The 17,204-nt window shown below is 46.2% G+C and overlaps 1 protein-coding gene across 5 annotated transcripts in view; it reads left to right on the forward strand.

Annotated features, from left to right (window-relative positions):
- The window catches only part of ULK1 (unc-51 like autophagy activating kinase 1), a 147,027-nt gene that overhangs the window by 77,011 nt on the left and 52,812 nt on the right, over positions 1-17,204 (forward strand). The gene's annotated exons all lie outside the window — the stretch shown is intronic.

Raw genomic sequence — 17,204 nt, forward strand, 5'->3', positions numbered from 1 at the left:
TATATATTTTTTTCTAACACCCTAGAGAATAAAATGGTGTTTGTTGCAATACTTTTTGTCACAGCGTATTTGTGCAGAGGTCTTAAACGCGCATTTTTTGGGGGAAAAAATCACTCTTTTGAACAGTACAGTTAGCCCATTTTTTTTTTTTTATATTGTGAAAGATCATGTTACGCCAAGTAAATTGATACCCAACATGCCATGCTTCAATGCTGTGCCCCGCTCGTGAAATGGCGACAAACTTAACCTTAAAAATCTCCATTGGTGACGTTTAAAGAATTCTACAGGTTGCATGTTTTGAGTTACAGAGGAGGTCTAGTGCTAGAATTATTGCTCTCACTCTAATGATTGCGACAATGCCTCACATGCGTGGTTTGAACACCGTTTTTATATGCGGGCGCTGCTCACGTATGCATTCACTTCTGCGCACAAGCTCGTCAGGACGGATGCTTTTAAAAAAGTTTTTCTTATTCCTATTACAAGGAATGTAAACATGTAAAAAAGCATGACAGGTCCTCTTAAATATGAGATCTGGGGTAAAAAAAAACTCAGATCTCATATTTAGACTAAAATGCAAAAAAAAATGTATAAAAAATATGTCCCTTGACGTCACTTCTGCCTTGCAGTGATATGGAGATGGGTGAGGGCCATCTTCCCTTCACTTGTCTCCACACCCAGCAAGGAGACAGACGTGATCGCCTCCGTCGCTGCTGACAGCTCCAGAGGGCACCGGAGAGCGCAGGGGGGGGTCTATCTCCCGCGACTGATAAAAGTGATCTTGCTGGTTATCCGCCGCTGAGACCACTATTATCTTGTAGCGGACTGCTCGTTGAAGAAGAGGATAATGGGTGGGTTATGGTAGCTAGCTGCTACCATAACAATGGTATTCCTCTTCAAACAGCCGACGTATTCCTGCGGCAGGCGGTCCGTAAGTGGTTAATATACAGTAATATCAGTGTCTGAGAAGGAAAATGGGATAACTACTCTGCTTGTTTAGCTATTTAATTGTCTACTTTTTCCACATATCTGCAAGATGTTTTCACCTAGACCAGGCATGGTTGATTTGTTATAGAATTCAGGAGACGGGCCATTCTAAAGCTGGCATAGACACCCTTGAATGCTGACGCTATTGTTAAACCTTCTGGTTCCTCCTATACCACCATACATGTGTATGGTTTTTGTCCTACAGGCAGAGACTGTTTCAGTCTGATATATTTAGAACTGAGAAAGCAAAACAGAATTGGAAATTGTTGTCCAGTGGCATTAAATATATCTTGGAAACCAAAAAGGACAGTTAAAGGAAAACTATGTTTTAGCTATTGAGATCTGTAAACTGGCCTTTTTCAACAAAACAGTTTGGATCAGCAGGTAAATGTTTTTAGAGCTCTACCTGATGACTGGGAATTTGTAAATATTCTATATTCATATGTATTATTTCATATATATATTTTGATATGTATCATTGTCTTTGTTTAATGGGTAATTTTTTTAACTTCATCATTTTTATATTTCCCATGAGCTAGCACTATCCCTGGTGTTCGAAATGCTTTTTTATTTTTTAGATTATTTCATATATTCCTGACTTATAGGAAGACTTCTGCTGTAACAACTTATTTTTTAGTCTCCTAAAATAATAGCATATACATAAACGCATGCTATTTATACAATCTATTTTACAAGCTTCCTTGCTGCTGGAAATGGTCCAAGGTTTTGGTATGGCCGAGTGTGTTTACAGGCTCACTGTAATCATGAGAACTTTTCCCAGCATGTTCTATACTTATCACTTTACATGACTAGTCAGCTTCCAGCTCACCTTAGGCATGGCTCTCAGAAATAAGTTGAGGAATTTGTTAATGTGTACTTTCTTTATCGTACATCACGGGACACAGAGCGGCATATTCATTACTATATGGGTTATATGGAGTACCTTCAGGTGATGGACACTGGCAATCTCAAAAACAGGAAGTGCCCCTCCCTATATAACCCCCTCCCATAGGAGGAGTACCTCAGTTTTTACGCCAGTGTCTTAGGTGTTGGTCATGGTTTAGCTTACCACCACATCCTTGGGATTAAGGTGGGCTAACCGGTTCTGTCCAAAGGCCTCAGTGCTAAAGTGGTCAGCAACCGGACCCCAAACCATTGGGGTATAGCCCATAATGCTTTCTGTCACAGAGAGCTGGACTCTGGGCCCAGAACTTAGAAACCTTTGGGGGCCTAATGTTTCTGTTGCCAGGGTGCTATATGGGCCCAGGACAGTGGATCCTTCATAGGAACCCAGGGCCTGAAGGTCTAGACGCCCCACGGAGATGGGGGAAGATTGGACCTCTTGCTGTGCAAAGTCCTGCGGCATGGAGCAGGTAAGTGAAGGGAAAACTTGCGGAACTTGGTTCGCAGCAGGTTTTGTCTGGGGGAAGGTCACAGCAGGACATGCCTATGGTTTATGAGCTGCATCTGGCAAGGTGAGTCACATATCTTAAGATAGGATGACTCTATATGTGTATATTCCCCATAATTGTGACCTCCCTGGTAGTATTGCAACTGGTGCTAGTAGCATTGAAAAGGGCCTGTGTGTATAGTGACAATTCTCTTTAAGAGAAGCCCCTGGGAATCTATTGAGGTTTCTTATGTAGAGAGTGAATGCTCTTACCTGCAAGCCTGCTCAGAGAGGTCCAGGCGGTTGCTGCAGAAAAATAAATGCCGCTCTGTGGATCCTGGCCTGGACGGCAGGATCAGCCTCTGACCTCCTCGTGTGGGCCTCCCCCCCCCCCCGCCGGCGCGCGCCCCCGTGATATGGGCGCAATTTCGCGCCGTTTTTCTGAAGGGGAAGGGCGGGCCCGTAGGTAAAAGGAAGGGGCGGCCCTTCCAAAAGAGTTCCCAGCTCAGTGATGTGTTGGAACTGAGAGAGGAAGGACCAGAGCGGCAGAGTGGGGCGCCGAGGACACACAGTGGCCAAAGAAGAGTATTACAGTCTTCAAAAAGACTGTCTTTCACCCTAAAGATAGGGTTTCTTTTTCTTTTCAGCAGTTTTTATTGGCAAATACTACTAAAGGGGGACAGAATGGTTTTTCTTTCTTTGGTTTAAAAAAAAAAAAAAAAAAAAAAAAGGAAACAAACCAAGATTAATAAGGAAAGGCATTTTTTTCCCCAGAAAGGGTTTGTGGGCAACAACTATTTATTTTCCCAAACACCATTAAGTAGCGGGCGTACCTCGGTATTGTACCATGGCATCTGGTTCGGAGGGTACAAAAGGTGGGGATTCCCCCAGAGGGTCCGGGGTCTCGGACAAAGTCTTACCGCTACTTTCCCCAGAAGGAGCCTTGGTGAGACCATCGGGATCTGGGGCTGGAGCTGGCACGGGTCAGTCCAACCCTAGGGTGGTCACGGACGAGGTACTGTCCACCTCTCTAAAAGAGATGGAAAAAAGAATGGAAAAAATTATAGCCAAGGGTATGCGGGGCAGAAAACGGAATAGATCTCCGTCGCCCGAGCGTGAACCCTCAGATGAGGAGGTCCCTTCCGCAGAGGAATGGGAAGACCTCTTGGACAAGGACCAAGTAGGTTCAGGGATCGAGGATCCGGGTACGGAGGAGTCTGGCGCAGCCTCCCAAGGGGAGAGCTGGTGGGTTCAAGTTTTAACAGACTTGGTCCATAGGACGTTCAACTTGCCAGTACCAGATCTCCAAGTATCAACGGTCTCAGCTTTGGGCTCACTAAGAGCGCCTCAAACCAATGCGGTTTTTCCGATCCATCCTCTACTAGAGGAAGTTATGTTCCAAGATTGGGCCAAGCCAGATAGAATCTTTGTACCACCAAAGAGATTCTCTGCCTTATATCCTATGGAAGAGAAATTTTCCAAGAGATGGGCAGCCCCGGCTGTAGACGCAGCCATCTCATGTGTTAACAAGTCTTTAACATGCCCTGTAGAAAACATACAGGTGTTCAAGGATCCGGTTGATAAACGCTTGGAAACGCTACTTAAAACCTCCTTCACTACTGCAAGGGCAGTAGTGCAGCCAGCTGTGGCTGCAATTGGGGTTGCGCAAGCATTATCGGATCAAGCTAAGCAGATGCTTAAACTTATTCCTGCCCAGCAGGCAGAAGAATTTTCGGACGTCCCTAGGGCCATACGCTTTACGGTAGATGCGATTAAGGATTCGATCCAGCAAGCGTCACGTCTATCATTATCCCTTATCCATATGAGAAGACTCTTATGGTTAAAGAGCTGGGAGGCAGAGCCCCCATGCAAGAAGCTCCTGGTAGGGTTCCCCTTCCATGGAGGACGACTCTTCGGAGAAGACCTGGACAAATACATCCAGACCATTTCAAGCGGAAAAAGTACTCTTTTGCCCACCAAGAAGAAATTTCGGGGGCCTGCGTTTAAACGACAGTACTCCCCTGGGCAGGGGCCCTCCAATACCAAACAGTATCGACGGCCTCCTGCAAGATCAAATTTTAACAAATCGCAGGGACAGGCCGGCGCAGGCAAGAAGCAGTGGTTTCGCAAGCCAGCAAAGCCAGCCCCCAAGCCGGCCTTATGAAGGGGCGCCCCCACCCTCGAAGGTGGGGGGAAGACTGCGTCTCTTTACAGAGGTTTGGGAGGCCAGCATTCCCGACAAATGGGTACGGTCCTCCGTGGCTACAGGCTACAAACTAGACTTCCTAAAGTTTCCTCCTCCTCATTTTCAGGAGTCAAGAGTACCAAACGATCCGAAGAAGGGAGCCGCATTAATAGCGGCATTGAATCATCTACTCTCTCAGGAGGTAATAGTAGAGGTACCAGTCCAAGAACAGGGGCTAGGTTTCTACTCCAACCTATTCATTATCCCAAAGCCCAACGGCGATGTCAGGCCAATTTTGGACTTAAAAATGGTAAATGCATACCTAAAGGTCCGCTCATTTCGGATGGATCCGTGCGGTCAGCAGTTGCCGCACTTCAGAAGGACGATTTTATGGCATCCATAGACATAAAGGATGCTTACCTTCATGTTCCAGTTTACCAGCCACATCAAAGATTTCTACGCTTCTCGGTGGCTCTACGTCATTTCCAATTCATGGCGCTTCCCTTCGGGTTGGCTACGGCCCCCCGGGTGTTCACGAAGGTCCTAGCTCCAATCCTAGCCAATCTAAGGATTCAAGGGGTCACAATCCTAGCATACCTGGACGACCTCCTAGTCATAGATCACTCGTCTCCTGGCTTGGAACAAGCAGTGGCCCTCACAGTTCAGTACCTCGAGAGGTTCGGCTGGGTCCTAAATCGAGAAAAATCAGCATTCCAGCCCACAAGGCAGTTGGAATATCTCGGCATGAGATTAGACACAGAACAACAGAGGGTGTTTCTGCCTCTGATAAAAGTCAAAGCCATCAAGGAATTAATTCTACTGGTTCTAAGCAAGAAGGAACCAACTGTTCGCCTATGTATGCGGTTACTAGGCAAGATGGTGGCCACATTCGAGGCGGTACCGTACGCCCAGAGCCACACTCGCATCCTGCAGGCAGCCATCCTGTCAGCCTGGAGCAGGAGGCCACAGGCCTTAGATATCCCTTTGCCGCTCTCATCAAGAGTCCGACAAAGTCTGTGTTGGTGGTTAGACCCTCAGAATCTACTGAAGGGGAAGTCTTTCAGCCCAGTGGCTTGGAAGATAGTAACCACAGACGCCAGCCTAACAGGCTGGGGAGCAATTTTGGATGGTTGCACTCGCCAAGGCACTTGGGCAAAGCCAGAGAAGCAGTTGCCCATCAACATCTTGGAGCTCAGAGCTGCTCGACTAGCCCTCAGGGCTTGGACGTCCAAGTTGCAGGGGTGTCAGGACCTGGATTTGAACCTGGGACCTCAGCTATGTCTGGCAGTGAACCTTCTCACTGAGCTATCTGGGATGCTGGACAGCTCCCTGTCTGATCTGCTGGACAAACCCATCTGATCCATTGAACATTCCTGCCTTGTGTCTTGATTGTCTTGAACCTTGAACCCCTTGCTCCTCCCACGAACTTCCTGATATAAGCCATGTCTCTGCACTTCCTCCTTGCCAGAATATTGTGCCTTCCCAGCCAGTGCCTTGCGATTTGTCTGCTCTGCTGCCATTGTATCTGCAACCACCTGTGTTTGACCCTCGGCCTGTTCCTGGACTTCTCTATTGCCTGATCCCAATCTGCAACCACCTGTGTTTGACCCTCGGCCTGTTCCTGGACTTCTCTATTGCCTGATCCTAATCTGCAACCACCTGTGTTTGACCCTCGGCCTGTTCCTGGACTTCTCTATTGCCTGATCCCAATCTGCAACCACCTGTGTTTGACCCTCGGCCTGTTCCTGGACTACTCTACTGCCTGTATACCTGTTCTGTCACTGCTATAGCAATTGGCCTCTGAGCCTGACCCCAGACCGTGACAGAATAACCTGGCCTAAAACATGGAGGCCGCTATAGCAAAGGCTGTGGCTCCTCTCAGGCAGCAACTTTTGGAGCTCCAGCAAGAAGTTCTGTTACTGAAAGGTACAGTAGGCCCAGCCCTGGAACCAGCATGCCCTGAGCCATTTGTGGTCATGCCAGAGAGGTTTGATGGTAGCCGTGCATCATTCTTGTGCTTCAAGGTGGATTGCGAGCTGTTGTTTGCTCTTAAGCCTAGGACCTATGCCACCGATTATATAAAGGTTCGCGCTACTATCAACCTGCTCACTGGACCAATCAAAGCATGGGCTCATCAGGTACTACAGGAAAGGAGTCCAGTCTTGGACAGCTGGGAAGCATTTATGTTAGCTCTGGACTCTCACTGTACTGTTGCCAAGAAAACCAGGGTTCCCAAGTCTGCTCCTAGCTCATGTGGCCTACGGGAACCCAGGGACAGGAATACCCGGTACACATACGACTCTGAGCCATCCCAGTATGTGCCAAGCCGTGAAGCCCTAACACCACAAAGCCTTGGCATTCCTGTGGATATACACACGCCTATCCTGGAAGATGTGGAACCAATGGAGATCGGGGTCATCCAGACCAAGCTGTCTAAAGGTGAAAGAGAGCGGAGGAGAGGCTATGGCCTTTGTTTCTATTGTGGAGAAAGAGGTCACCTTATCTCCCTCTGCCCAACTCGCCCACCTCGACCAAAGGTTCTTCAAGTGTGTACTATTGGGACTCATCATGCTATCCCTGCTGTTCGGCCTGTGAACTGCCAAGGTTGCTTTAAGGCCTGTCCGTGTTCGATGGCACAAGTGGGTTCCCAGACTACGGTGGTCAACGATACCAGTGCCCCTCTTGAACCTGCAACCAATACCCCTGTGAAACCCCTACCATCTGGCCTAAAGGCAACTATGCATCTTCCTGACAACAGATCAGTTCCAGTAGTCAACCCACACTCCACAGTGGTAAATACAGTAACATCACCCTGTCCTGCCAAAGAACCACCTCCTGCTCCAGAAACATCTTCGCTACTTCTTAAGAAAACGCCTGTTCCTGATACCATCACCACTTCCGTAAAGTCTGGTTTCATCACTAATTCCTGTCCTGCCAAAGAAGTTCTACCACCTGACTGTATGTATGCCTCGAATGGCACCCTTATCCGTAAGCAGGAGCTGGAGATGTTTGAAAAAGCCTTGCAAGCGAGGAGAATCTCCCAGGCAGGAACTTCTGAAGCAATAATAAGGTTCACTCCCTAGATTAACAAAAGTATTCCACCAGAGGTTCCCTCACAAACCAGGCCCTAAGACGTCCAGTGGACGTCCTGGGAGGAGGGGAGTACTGTCAGGACCTGGATTTGAACCTGGGACCTCAGCTATGTCTGGCAGTGAACCTTCTCACTGAGCTATCTGGGATGCTGGACAGCTCCCTGTCTGATCTGCTGGACAAACCCATCTGATCCATTGAACATTCCTGCCTTGTGTCTTGATTGTCTTGAACCTTGAACCCCTTGCTCCTCCCACGAACTTCCTGATATAAGCCATGTCTCTGCACTTCCTCCTTGCCAGAATATTGTGCCTTCCCAGCCAGTGCCTTGCGATTTGTCTGCTCTGCTGCCATTGTATCTGCAACCACCTGTGTTTGACCCTCGGCCTGTTCCTGGACTTCTCTATTGCCTGATCCCAATCTGCAACCACCTGTGTTTGACCCTCGGCCTGTTCCTGGACTTCTCTATTGCCTGATCCTAATCTGCAACCACCTGTGTTTGACCCTCGGCCTGTTCCTGGACTTCTCTATTGCCTGATCCCAATCTGCAACCACCTGTGTTTGACCCTCGGCCTGTTCCTGGACTACTCTACTGCCTGTATACCTGTTCTGTCACTGCTATAGCAATTGGCCTCTGAGCCTGACCCCAGACCGTGACAAGGGGTTCCCGGTGAGAATTCAATCGGACAATGCCACGGCAGTGGCATACATAAATCACCAAGGGGGAACCAAGAGTCAAGCCGCTCAGAGAGAGGTGAGCTTGATTCTCCTATGGGCAGAAGCTCATGTGCCCTGCATATCGGCGATATTCATTCCAGGAGTGGACAACCTTCAGGCGGACTTTTTAAGTCGCCAGACTCTGTTGCCGGGGGAATGGTCTCTACATCCACAGGTCTTTCAGACACTCTGCCAGAGATGGGGAGTGCCGAACGTGGACGTCATGGCATCAAGACTCAACAAGAAGCTAGACAGGTTCATATCCCGCTCAAGGGATCCGATGGCCTGCGGAACCGATGCGCTGGTTTGCCCTTGGCATCAGTTCAGACTACTTTATGTATTTCCCCCGCTCCAGTTACTACCCCGCCTGCTGCGCAGGATCAGGGTGGAGCACATACCAGTCATCCTGGTAGCTCCAGCATGGCCCAGAAGGGCATGGTATTCACTAATCCTAAAGATGGTAGTGGGAGACCCTTGGACTCTTCCTCTACGGCCAGACCTGCTATCGCAAGGTCCGATCCTCCACCCTGCCTTACGGCATCTAAATTTGACGGCCTGGAAGCTGAATCCCTGATTCTCAGGGGTAGAGGTCTGTCTCAGAAAGTAATCTCTACCCTAATCAGAGCCAGGAAACCGGTCTCTAGGGTGATTTATTACAGGGTCTGGAAGGCCTATGTAGGCTGGTGTGAGTCCAAGCGATGGCTTTCTCGCAAGTTTACCATCGATAGAGTATTAAGTTTTCTCCAGCTAGGAGTGGATAAAGGACTGGCATTAAGCACAATCAAAGGACAGATTTCAGCTTTGTCAGTGTGGTTTCAGCGGCCGCTGGCCACCCACTCGCTAGTTAAGACCTTCCTTCAAGGGGTCTCACGTATTAATCCTCCAGTTAAATCCCCGCTTTGTCCGTGGGATCTAAATCTTGTTCTGTCAAGTTTACAGAAACAACCTTTTGAGCCGTTGGCTGAAATTCCTTTGGTTCTACTGACAAGGAAGTTAGTATTTTTGGTCGCCATAGTTTCCGCCAGAAGAGTATCGGAACTGGCAGCCTTATCCTGTAAGGAACCATATCTTATTTTGCATAAGGACAGGGTCGTTCTCCGCCCTCATCCTTCCTTCCTACCAAAGGTTATATCCAGTTTTCATCTAAACCAGGATTTGGTATTACCATCCTTCTTTCCTAAACCTACTTCCAGAAAGGAAGGGTTGCTGCATACCTTGGATATTGTCAGGGCCATGAAGGCCTATCTTAAAGCTACAGAGAAGATCCGGAAAACAGAGGTGTTGTTCATTTTACCGGATGGGCCCAAGAAGGGGCAGGCAGCTGCAAAATCCACCATCTCGAGGTGGATTAAACAGTTAATCACTCAGGCCTACGGCTTGAAAGGGTTGCCTCCTCCGTTATCATTAAAGGCTCATTCTACTAGGGCCATGGGCGCCTCCTGGGCAGCACACCACCAGATCTCTATGGCTCAAGTTTGCAAGGCGGCAACCTGGTCTTCTGTCCACACGTTTACAAAATTCTACCAGTTGGACGTAAGAAGGAATACGGATACAGCCTTTGGGCAGGCAGTGCTGCAGGCTGCAGTTTGAGACCCTCGGATTCCGGGGGGCTCCCTTTTGAGTTAAATTTAAAAATTTATTTTTTCTCAACTAAGTTGGATTTATTATGATTTGAGTATATCTCTAAATTAAATCCTTTTGTCTTAGGAAGATGTTCTCCCTCCCCTCATTGTAAGCATTGCTTTGGGACATCCCATATAGTAATGAATATGCCGCTCTGTGTCCCGTGATGTACGATAAAGAAAAAGAGATTTTTAATACAGCTTACCTGTAAAATCTTTTTCTTGGAGTACATCACGGGACACAGAGCTCCCACCCCTCTTTTGGGGACCATTTTGGGAGGCATACTGCTTGCTACAAAACTGAGGTACTCCTCCTATGGGAGGGGGTTATATAGGGAGGGGCACTTCCTGTTTTTGAGATTGCCAGTGTCCATCACCTGAAGGTACTCCATATAACCCATATAGTAATGAATATGCCGCTCTGTGTCCCGTGATGTACTCCAAGAAAAAGGTTTTACAGGTAAGCTGTATTCAAAATCTCTTTTTAATTTGCATGAGAGGCTCTCTTAAAAAGGAAACAACTTTAGCATTGGTTTGGCTAGGCACAGGTTAGTTCCTGCACTGGGTAGGGAGTGAACCTGCATACACTGTGCCCACTCTTTCATCTCAAGTCACTTTCTAAAACAAAATTTCAGTAACCTTTCTGGTTCTGTGAAGTCTAATAGCTTCATCAGGTTAATTGCCCTAAGCACATTCCATCCCATTCTCGTGAGCAATTCAGTTCACTGAACACAAGCTGACAGATCGTATTAGTCATATTTTAAAAAAATTTTAAGTGGGAGAAGCCAATGATGCAACCTGTATAGAATATTGCAGTGTTCTTACTAACTAAATAAATCTAATATACCTGCTCTCTTCTATTCATTAGCGCTGTATAGTGAATAAAGATGGTATTCTTGGTAGTAAAAGATAAATCCTGAATTTCAGCACACTGTGTGACGGGGTTATTCAATGTTTCTCAGAAATGAGGCAAGATCAATACGTTGTCATATAAAATGGAAGCTTATTAGTACACCACAGTAGGCATGTGAGAGTGATGTTTTTTTGGGCTTTGGTCCTAAGACAGGTTTAAGTTTTGCTGGTTCAATAACTTACTAAGATTACACTTCTGCTCAGTACCGTGTTGAGTAAAATCACAATAACGTGTTACACAGTTCAGTAATCTAAGGCCCCTTTCACACTGGGGCGGTGGCGGTATAGCGGCGCTATAACGTCGGATTTGCCGTGGGATTCGGCCGCTAGCGGTGCGGTATTAACCCCCGCTAGCGGCCGATAAAGGGTCTGCAGAGGCGCATTGCGGGCGGTATTACCGCGGTTTCCCATTGTTTTAAATGGGAAGGAGCGGTATACATACCGCGCCTCTCACCGCTCCAAAGATGCTGCTAGCAGGAGATTTTTTTTTCTCTCCTGCCAGCGCACCGCCTCAGTGTGAAAGCCTTCCGGCTTTCACATTGAGAAGGCTGGGCAGGAGTTTTTCAGACGGTATAGCGGGCTATTTCTAGCGCTGTACCGCCTGAAAAACTCCTCAGTATGAAAGGGGTCTAATACTCAAGGTTGCAAAATTGTTTAAAAATGGACATGCTCCATAACTTTTATATTAGTAACCAAACAAGTGCTATAGTATTTTTCAGTTGGGGAAGTGTGGTCTACTTTAGAATGTTTGCACCCCTGTGCTGGGTTAAATTGTGTTTATTTTTGGAGATTGACATTTCTTCTCCAAAGAAATACAAATGTACCTCCTTACTTTGGTCCGGATGTATTTAGGGCTTATTCATACAGGCATTTCGGGATTTACAGCATACAGTATTTTGACGCATCTAAATGCAGCACTATGTTAATCAATGAGGCCATACACACACACAGCTGCATATAAAAGCCAAAATGTGCACTGTGGTTAGCTGCATCCAAAAAAAATTAAACACGGCTGCGTCCAGGGCGGCACGGATCTGCAGATTTTACTTGTGTACACTCACCCCCAACACCTCCCCCTGCTGCGGCCAAGCAAATGCTGGTTTTCCAGCAGAACCATTCAATAGAAGCTGGTATAACGATTAGCTTCTGTTAAACAGGCTACACACATCAAAATTTGCCCAGTTGCTGCTGAGCTGGCTGAATTTCCATACCTGTTGTGACAAGTTAGGGAATTGGTAGCGCCAAACAGTGAGTTTACTTCACGCCAGAAGTACGTTTTTAGGGCTTTTTCTGCCTGCTTTTATTTAAAGCTGAGTTCCACCCAAAAATGGAACTTCCGCTTTAAGTGCAGGTGACCCCCTGACATGCCAAATTTGGCAAGTCATTTTTTTGGGGGAGGAGCGGGTACCCTGTTTTTTTAGGGCTCCCACTTCCTCCCCTGGAGGAGCCGGAAGTAAGTTTACCTCTCCCCCTCCCTGCAATCTTCTGGGACACGTCACAGGTCCCAGAAGATTGCCCAGCCATTCGCAGTGCAGCGAGCGCCCAGCTGTGAAGCCACAGCCGGGTACCCACAATTAGAATGCTGGCACCTCGGAGAGCAGCGAGGCTTACTGCACCCGCATCGCTGGACCGTGGGACAGGTGGGTGTCTGATTATTAGCAGTCAGAAGCTACACTATTTGTAGCTGCTGACTTTTAAATTAGTCGAACTCCGCTTTAAAAGTAACAAAAGTTCACATGGATATCTTCCCATGCAAGGGGTTCTCGCCATCAATATAATAAGGACAAATGACATTCAGCCTTGAGGCCCTCTATGCAGCTTTACTGCTCACCTTAGTAGTTTTGGTCTTCCTGACCATCAAGCACATATAGTGCTCATGCGCACGCACACACACACACGTACTACTTTTGCGCAGCGTCCTAGCTGCTTCGTCTGTCTCAGACATTCACTGAAGCTCGTGCCTCAATCTGTCCTCTCCTGGACAATATGGTGCAATGTGCACCTCTCACAGCTCCCTTGCAATCCCTGACCCCCTAAGGCCCTGAGCTCTAACTCTGGCTCGAAGATGAATTCAGCACATACACCTGAGCCATTACCTAGCCCAGACCACCATATTAAACGGTGTCACAGGCTCACCCTGCCACATTGTGTACCCAATTTAGGATGAGGCCAATTTGGCTTAAATGGGATTTCATTTCCACCTTTTGGTTACTAGGTAGAAAACCCATTTTTATAGTTTGTACGTGTGTGTGTGTGTGTGTGTGTGTGTGTATATAACACCAACATTTTTTGCAGATGTTTTATCTTTAAAATCTTTTCACACATATATACACTAGGGCCAGTTGTGGTTTAGAAGCCACTTAACCTACCAACATGCATTTGGACTGTGCCAGGAAACCATGAACAGACGCTGAGCGGTTCCATTTTAGAAGTGCTCAGCTTTTTCCTGTGTGGTTCAGCCCAGCTGCAGAAATCATTGCTTTTTAGTTACTTTCTGAAACTGTTCTGTCTCGTGCCAAAAACAGCAGAGCTCCTCCGAGCAGGGTAGATTAAGAATTGCTTGGGTTGGTGTGGCCAAGTGTCTGATTAGTGAGGGTAAAAGCAATACTACCCCTGCTAGCTTAACAGTAAAGCAAGCTTGTGTAAATCAGAATTCATTTTAACGTCAGGCAGTTATAGTGACCAAATTTTTTCCTATACAGTTGGCTACTAAGCAGCAGGGATCTTGCACCTTAAACGGGCCCCGCATGTTTCCTGAAATGCGGCTCACAAGCACCACTCTCAAGGCTCTTGTCTAGATTAACTCTTTCCCAACCACTTGGAATTCTATGGTTTCTTTATATTTCGATTGATCCTTCCACAGTATCTGCTTCCCCAACAAACAAACAAGTACTTTTGGTTTTATGGAAGAATACTAGAGATGGATTTCCTATGCTTCTTTTCTAAAATGAAATATTTCTTGAAATAATTCTAAGTTGAAATAATTTTAATACAAAAGAAGAGCATGTACTACTCTGCAGGACTATTCATATTGAACCAAACGGTGCCTTCATCCAATTGAATACAGACACTGTTCAGCTATTATGACAGCCAGTGGATGCAAGCTGTCAGAATATAGTATCTAGCACTGCAGAGTCTTCCATCCCTGCTGTTGAGAGCTGATGAGTCCAATCACTTTATTTCCTCTTCTGTGCTAAAGGCTAAACAAGAGAAATCTTAATAAGCATGGGCAACTTAACCACTTAAGACCCGGACCAAAATGCAGGTAAAGGACCCGGCCAGTTTTTGCGATTCGGCACTGCGTCGCTTTAATTGACAATTGCGCGGTCGTGCAACGTGGCTCCCAAACAAAATTGGCGTCCTTTTTTTCCCACAAATAGAGCTTTCTTTTGGTGGTTTTTGATCATCTCTGCGGTTTTTATTTTTTTGCGCTATAAACAAAAATGGAGCGACAATTTTGAAAAAAATGCAATATTTTTTCCTTTTTGCTATAATAAATATCCCCCAAAAATATATAAAATAACTTTTTTTTTTCCCTCAGTTTAGGCCGATACATATTCTTCTACCTATTTTTGATAAATAAGCGTTTATCGATTGGTTTTCGCAAAATTTATAGTGTTTACAAAATAGGGGATAGTTTTATTGCATTTTTATTAATATTTTTTTTTTTTTTTTTACTACTAATGGCGGCGATCAGCGATTTATTTTTTTATTTTTTTGTGACCGCGACACATCGGCCAATTTTGACACATTTTTGGGACAATTGTCATTTTCACAGCAAAAGGTGCTATAAAAATGCATTGTTTACTGTGAAAATGCCTATTGCAGTTTGGGAGTTAACCACCGGGTGGCGCTGAAGGGGTTAAGTGTGACCTCATATGTGTTTCTAACTGTAGGGGGGGCGGGGCTGGACGTGTGACATCATTGATCGTGTTTCCCTATATCAGGGAACACACGATCAATGACAGCGCCACAGTGAAGAACGGGGAAGCTGTGTTTACACACAGCTCTCCTCGTTCTTCAGCTCCGGGGACCGATCACGGGACTCCAGCGGCGATCAGGTCCGTGGGTCCCGCGGCCGTGGAGCTTCGGACCGGGTCGCGGGTGCGCGCCTGCCACCCACGGCTGGGCACTTAAAGAGAACGTACAGGTACGTGCTTGTGCCCAGCCGTGCCATTCTGCCAGCGTATATGTGCAGGAGGCGGTCCTTAAAGTTTTAAGTAAACAGTAAAACCAGTCTGTATATGCAGCAGTTATACTCACTTTGGAATCAAAGGGGTTAATCCTCTGCATTGTATAAAAAGGCTGATGCACAGATCCTCCCTTTCTTCCATTGACTCCAGAACATGTCCAGATAAGACAGTTACTGGAGTCAGGCTGATCATGCTCAGTTTGATGGGGATTTTTTTTCTTGGGAGGGTGCATGTGATCAGCACAGGGCCAATCGGCACTGTTCAGACAGAGGGTCAGGGATCCTGGCTCCTTATAGGACAGCTCAGTGCAGTATAAAAACTCCTCCTGCAAGCTTTACCAAGAACTGATTAGAAGTCACAAGACTGCTATAGGTGACTGCTGATGAGAAAAGTTTTTTTAGCCGTTTATTGCATTTCCATGTTGTGTGTACTGTGGAAGACCACATATAGTGAATGCAGGGTCCTGGGTTTAGTAACACGTCATGGCAGGGTTCCAGTAGCCCGCATAGAAAAACAAAGCATGTGCGTTTAGCCATTGTGGAAAAATTATAATGTGAAGTCTTCTCAAGTGACAGTTGAAACAATTCTGATCGTGGGAAAGATGGGCATCCATCAAATGATTTGGTGGGTTTTTTATTTGTTTTTGTTTTGTTTTTTTGCCTATGGCATACTTAAATCTTTTTCCCCCAAAAAGTCTTCGCTTTGCATTTGACTCAATTTGTAAGTTTCAGTAATGGCAGTTGGCTTTTATTTTACTTGCTGAGTTTTATAGACGGAGCAGAATATCTGTGCAATGGTATACAGTGTCATAAAATACGAGACACTGAGTTCACTGCATTCCAGCCTAGCTCTACTTCTGCCACATGGAGAACATTTGACACCCGACTTGTGCAGGTTCGGCACATTTAGGAGGTCATGTTTACGTACACCTATTTACGTAGAGCTGTTTGCTGTTATTAAAGCGGAGCTCCACCCGAATTTCAAGATAATCATAATATTACTGCTGCTACTAAACAATGCCCAAACGGATATTTTTATTTATCAAAAATGTACAGTACCAGATATCTTATGCCTCCTTCCGGTCTGCAGACTTCGGGTTTCTCTCGGGTTTTTCTTAATTTCCTGGACCGCGCAGTGTGTTCTGGGAGATTGTGTGAGTTATAGGAAACATTGCGCGATTTCGGGGATCAGAAAGTGATGCGCCACATTATTGTTCTATGAGGCTGGGTTTACATCAGGGGAGGTATTGCCTGCCGTTGTTATGGCAACAGACGCTGACGCCGCTGCGAGTGCGCATTCGCGAGATCGAGCGGTGGATGCTGGGATTACAGCATCACCGCAACCAGGAAGTCCCGGCTGGTGGGATTCTAATGCCCACAGTGAAAATGGAAACTGAGGACACAAAGAAATATAAGTCTATATTGCAGACAGAAAGAGAGAGGCGCGGACGTTGGACACAAGAAACGTAACTTTATTTAAGCCTCGCTATTAGCTATTTAACTACCCCCCCACAAAAAAAAAAAGAATATGCATGGGAGATCCGCTTTAAGTGTTGCTTTTACTTAAATGTTCAATTTTTCAATGCTGCGTTGGTTTAATTGATACATTCTCATTTGACCGTTCGGCTAGAGCCAGGAAAATAATATTTTAGAAATGTTCAGTGTCTGAAAAGAAAGAATAGCTAGAATCGGAATGTTGCCTCCCTTAGTCGAGCCCCTCAGGGGGAATGCATTCATGCTCAGTCTGCACAGCTTTCTAGGAATTGAGCTTGGTGGGTTCGTTGAACTCTTTGAACTATATATGCGTAAGTTAAAGGGAATTACAATTTTCCATGTGCTATATATTTTTTTCTCTCCGCTTTGTCAAGCTTACTTTGTTCATACCATCACATGCAATCCACATATTGTAGCGTGAAACCCTGTGCACAGTGCATAAGATCAGTAATGCAACAGCTCAGTCATAAGAGCTCAGTAAAGGGGGGCAATGCCTCACATACAGTATACATGACGGGATGGGAGCTGCAGCATGTCTGATGAATGTCAAATATTATTGAACTCCTATTATCCAACCTGGAATGGTGAAATGTGTGTCCAGCTATCATTGTTGTGTCA

This window comes from Rana temporaria, chromosome 1 (assembly GCF_905171775.1).
Source record: "Rana temporaria chromosome 1, aRanTem1.1, whole genome shotgun sequence".
In the NCBI taxonomy this organism is placed as follows: Eukaryota; Metazoa; Chordata; class Amphibia; order Anura; family Ranidae; genus Rana; species Rana temporaria.